Source organism: Eubalaena glacialis, chromosome 12 (genome assembly GCF_028564815.1).
Source record: "Eubalaena glacialis isolate mEubGla1 chromosome 12, mEubGla1.1.hap2.+ XY, whole genome shotgun sequence".
Lineage (NCBI taxonomy): Eukaryota > Metazoa > Chordata > Mammalia > Artiodactyla > Balaenidae > Eubalaena > Eubalaena glacialis.
Genome location: NC_083727.1, coordinates 30,771,461 through 30,777,137, shown reverse-complemented (window position 1 = coordinate 30,777,137; position 5,677 = coordinate 30,771,461). Strand labels below are relative to the sequence as shown.

Here is a 5,677-nt window from a genome sequence, read left to right as displayed (position 1 = left end):
CTGAAGTCCAACGATTGCTGAAAAGCAGAGCAAGCCCTGATATTTACAGGGAGAAAACACAAGAAATCACGTGGTTCCCAGAACTTAGTACTTTAAAAATAAATTACAAAAGCTAAGTTTAAGAAAGCCTTGTGGTTTTACATCATAGATGTACATGTAATCAGATTTTATGTAACAAATGACCTTCTTTTTGCAAGAGTTTTTGAGGATCAAATAAGAAAATGCATGTGTGTTTTCCTTTGCTGGGGTTGTCATAACAAAGTACCACACACTGGGCGGCTTAAACACCAGAAATGTATTCTCTGTCATTTCTGGAGGCTAGAAGTTTCAGAGGAAGGGGGTCAGCAGAATTGGTGCCTCCTGAGGGCTGTGAGGGAAAGATCTGTTCACGCCTCTTTCCCGGTGTTTTGCTGTCTTCTCCCTGTGTGTCTTCACCCGGTATTCCCCCTGTGTGCATACCTGAGCCCCAATTTCCTCTCTTTACAAGGACACGTGTTAATGGATTTAGTGCCCACCCTACTCCAGTAAGACGTCATCTTAACGAATTACATCTGAAATGATATTATTTCCAAATAAGGTCACTTTCTGGGGTACAGGGGGTTAGGACTTAAACACATGGATTTTTGGAATTCATACATTTGAGAACTTCAGTACCTAGTAGTCTATGTAAATAATTTGAAAAATAAATAACTTTTCAATTTTGAAATTATTATTAATATCATCATGCGAATATTTGAGCTTCATACTTTGTTCACTTTAGTTTGCACAAAATGGCAAAGAGTCAGAACAAAGGGGAATAAAAGGGCTACTCATTGTCCATTCCTATGTAACAGATCACCCCCCAAAAGTAGTGGCTTCTAACAGCAAGCATGTATGATCTCACATTTTCTGTGGGTCAGGAATCCTGGGGCAACTTGGCTGGGTTCCTCTGGCCCAGGGTCTCTTTCACAAGTCTGCAAAGGCTGCAGTTACCTCAAAACTTGACTGGGGAAAGATTCACTTCTCAGCTCCAGGCTCACACAGCTGATGGCAGGCATTGGGTCCTCACTGGTTATGGCCCAATAAGTTCTTTGCCACAAAGGCCTCAGGCCACACTAAAAGAATACTCACATTATGGCATGTAGGCTCCCTCAAAGCCAGAGAGCAAGAGACCCCACCACCCAAGACAGAAGTCACAGTCTTTAGTATTGTCATCTGGGAAGTGACAGCCCATCATTTTTGTTGTATTGTATTCATTAAAAGCAAGTCAGTACACTTGTTGGGAGGGGATTACACAAGGGCATGAATGAGGCAGGGATCATTGGGGACCATCTTAGAGGCTGTATACCATACGAGTCATAGAGAGGGGAGCATAAAGAATGAGAGAGGGAGATAGAGGGAGAGAGAAGAGAGGAAAATAATAGAAAATAGAAAAAGAGCTTATAGATTTTGGTATGGAATAAGTAGGCAAATTTTATTTTACTTGTGAATTAAGTATAACATATTTTATATTTACAGAATTAGTGTTTATGATTATTTGTTTTGTTTTTAGATTTCACTTTGGATGGTGTTTTTATAGTTCAATTTGCAGATGGGTATGTATGATTTTTTTTTTTTTTTTTTTAACTTCAGTACTACAGTAAATTTATTCTGTGGCTGCCAAAGTAGCCAGGAGGCTGTGTTTGCCCCGTCTTCCTAAGTCTATAGCAAATACCAGCTCCCTCTGCTTGCTGACCTCCTTTGGGCTTTCCCTTCCCAGGTGGGTGGGATACACATACTTCACAAGGATGTTGACCCAAAACAGGCTACCAGATATTTCTCCAGCAAAGATGGGTTTATCTGGGATCTGCAGAGAACTACAATTCAGGATCTGCCACCATGGTGAGCCCCCGCACAGCAAGGAAAGGAGAATGCTTACATAGAGAGAAAAAGGAAGTTGAGAGGGCTAGAGTAAACAAAAAGTCCATGGCTTTTCCTTGGCTGAGTCCTTGCCAGGAAGAAGAGAAGTGGTCTTCTTCCTGTTTGGCTCTGCTCTTGTCACGGGGCACGAGAACTCCCCCTACTGGTCTTCCAGCTCTATTTAATTGAGGTTTCTGTTTATTAATTTTTTACAAGGAGATGCAGTCATTCCATAAGAATTTATAAAGGAAGCTCTGAAATAAAAGTTAAAACTGGAATGAGTCACCAGGAGATTAAAAAAATTACTTCTTTGATCTTATTAGAATAAAAATATTAAATAAGAAGCTTCCGTTGTGTTTCTAGTCTGATATAGAAAGAGCTTGCAAGTCATCTCTACCATTTTCTCAATAAGAAAAAAGCTGAACAACTGAAAAGCAGCAACTTTTTTAGGTACATCAGAGAACTGGACTCACAGGACAAATCAAAGTGTGAGGGGGGCCCTCACACTTTTGTGACTTTTACTTCAGAAGCCCAACCAGGTTTTCTGGGCGAATAATGAGGAAATAAAACACCTTGTGCTTCTTCTAGGAGGAGGAAAAATACACCTACTCTGAAATTAGTCCGGAGCATTCTGTCCTCTTAACCAAAGCCTGCCTTCCATGGAAACAATTTACTAGAGCCTAACCTTCCTGGGGGATGGGAAAACCCCATCTCTAACCCCCTCTAGCTTGCCTGTCTCAACTATGGGGAAAGGAAACAGCTAAGAAACACTTGTGAAGGTCACAGCTCAGGAACACAAGCCCACTACAAGACAGATTTAATCACTGGGCTATAGAACCCTTCCCCTCCCCCGACATTTACTACCACATCAAGCTGGCATTTCTGGCCTACCTTGGCACATACCAGCTGGGAGAAGCCTTTAGGTGGACAATTGTGGTTCTTGCAGTAGAATGCCATCCATCAGCTTAAATTAGAACTGGTGGGACACCAATAGCCTCTGCTAGGATGCCTGAGCTGAATCTCCTGACCCCTAATGTTACCCCCAAACTGGGTTTGCCTCTTGGTGGGTGTTGAGCCAAAAGATGCAATCAAGCCAAAGAACAGAAGGAAGGATTTTTTTACTTCCAACAAGTAAGAAGAACACCGGGGATATTTCCCAATGCAGTGTCTCCCAAACAGCAAAATTGGGGAAGTTTTAAGCTAAGGGCACATTCATATTCATGAAGGTCCCTGAGCAAAGAAGAATTCAGCACAGACTAGGGGCCAAGGTTGGCAGTCCAGGCTCTAGCTGGCTGAAGTCAGGAGGGTTAGGAAAGGTCAGCATCATCCTTACTCAGGTTCTAGTCAGTCTGGTGGTGGAGTGCTCATTGGGGGTGTGGATCCTGCAAAACAGCTAAAGAATGTGCTTAAGGCTGATCTTTACTTTTGAAACAGAACTGGTAGTCTTTACAACGGATATATTGTCTCCAATACGGTTATCTTTCTGGCCTGGTAAGAGCTGTTTTTTCTTTAATTCCTTTGTTCCCTTAAAACCATTATCTACTGAGACCTGCAAAGACAAGCATTGTGGCCAGGCTTAGATTACAAAATGGCTTAGGTCTAAAATGGCTTCTCTCGTGTTAAGAAAGCTAGGTCTGGTTCTTTTCCTCCGGGGACCCCCTATCCTATCTGCCTACAGGTACACAAAAGAAACAATAACTGTGGCGTTTAAGGGATTAGACTAATTCTTGTCCCAGCACTGCCACTAATTTGCTGTGGGACACAGGATAGTTTATTTCCCTTATCAGTTATCTTCCCAGCTGATCCAGCTGATTTAAGGGAGGTCAACAAAATGCTGATCTCACAGGGTGGTTTTGAGGATGAGATGAGATGAGAATTGTGGACGTCTGGTGGACTCTGAGGAGCCATTTGAACACGTGTGTATATCTGTGCACACACACGTGTTTTATGTGCAGTATTGTGACTCATAATAAGAAATATATATTTGGTCTTTATCCTCCACAGAGCTTTTTAAATCCCTGGAATTTTCTTTGATGAGAGCAATAAACATGTCTTTTGTTTTGTTAATGAAGTGACTTTTGGAAAGCACCTAAGGCTGGGAGCTGGTTGCCAGGAGAACCAACCAAGTGATTAGAAGCTTGGAACTTTCAGTTGCATCCCCCTGACCTCCAGAGAGGGGAGAGGAGCTAAGGACTGGGTTTAATCATCAACGGTCAATGGTTTAATCAGTCATACCTATGTCATGATGGGGTTCAGAGAGCTTTCTGGTTTGTGAACAGGAAGACATGTAGAGAGAGTAGCGTGCTCCAGAGGGCATGGAATCTCAGAACCCCTTCCCCGTACCTCACCCTATGCATCTCTTCCATCTGACTGTTCCTGAGTTATATCCTTTTGTCATAAACTGGTAATCAAGTAAGTAAACTGTTTGAGTTCTCTGAGCACCCTGGGAAATTCATCAAACTTAAGGAGAAGGTCCATGAAACTTCTAATCTATAGCCAGTTGGTCAGAAGGACAGGGGACAATCTGGGCTTGCAATCAGAGTCTGACATGGGGGGAGGGCAGTCTTGTGGGATCTAACGCTATCTGCAGGTAGATGGTGTCAGAATTGAATTGAACTCTTGGACACCCAGCTGGTGTCAGAAAATTGCTAGGTGGTGTTGGGGAAAAATCCACACAGCAAAATTGTAGCTGGTAATCAGAAGTAGGATCAGAGTCAGAATTCTAGTGTGTGTGAAAAAGATTAGAAGTCTATCTCTTTATTGCTTCTAAATATATGCACCTAGATATTAATATTTAATGGCTACTGAGGCATGAGGATCCAGTGTTCCAACCCAGTGGGAAAATGAGGCCTCTGACTGAAGAGGAGACGCGTGTAATGTTTGAGAAGATAGCAAAATACATCTGGGAGAATCTTCAGCTGCTGGTTGACAGGCCCGATGGCACCTACCGTTTCAGGATGCACAATGACCAGGGGTACTACGTGAGTGAGAAGATTTTGAAGTTGGCCGCCAGTATCTCCGGTGACAAGCTGGTGTCGCTGGGGACGTGCTTTGGAAACTCACCAAGACCCACAAGTTTCGGTTGCACATCACAGCTCTGGATTACCTAGTACCCTATGCCAAGTATAAAGTGTGGATAAAACCTGGAGCAGAGCAATCCTTCCTGTATGGGAACCATGTGCTGAAATCTGGACTTGGTCGAATCGCTGAAAATACTGCTCGGTACCAGGGAGTCGTGGTGTACTCCATGGCAGACATCCCTTTAGGTTTTGGGATGTCAGCAAAGTCTATACAAGACTGCAGGAAAGTAGACCCCATGGCGATTGTGGTATTTCATCAAGCAGACATTGGGGAATATGTGCGGCATGAAGAGACATTGACTTAAAACGAAATCATCGCGAGGACTTGTGGCTGTGTGGAAGGGTCTAGCTTTGTTTCCTGTGTCTGTGTAGCCTCCACCATCATGTTGAATTTTGTCAACACTGTGACCTCTTCAGGGACTTCTTAGTTTAATATTCTATTATGGACAAATGCAGGCTGGATTCTTATTATGCAGAAATGGCTCAAAAACAGGGTTTCGGATCTTTGTGATTATGACTAACTAGAATACTGTGTTTTATATTTGAATCAGAGGGCTTCTTGTTTTGAGTAACAGGTTCTAAATTGTTGGAACTGAGGACAAGAATAGCGTATTATTGTTATCTGTGATAACACTGTTTTCCAAACACATGATAAGAATGTAATGAATTCTCTTAATTATTTATTAATACTATGAAAGATAGATATTGCCATCAGAATA

At 42.5% G+C, this 5,677-nt stretch overlaps 1 pseudogene; it reads left to right on the top strand.

Annotated features, from left to right (window-relative positions):
* The first annotated feature begins 4,125 nt into the window (after positions 1–4,125).
* On the top strand, positions 4,126–5,324 carry LOC133101980 (60S ribosome subunit biogenesis protein NIP7 homolog; annotated as a pseudogene).
* The last annotated feature ends 353 nt before the right edge of the window (positions 5,325–5,677 follow it).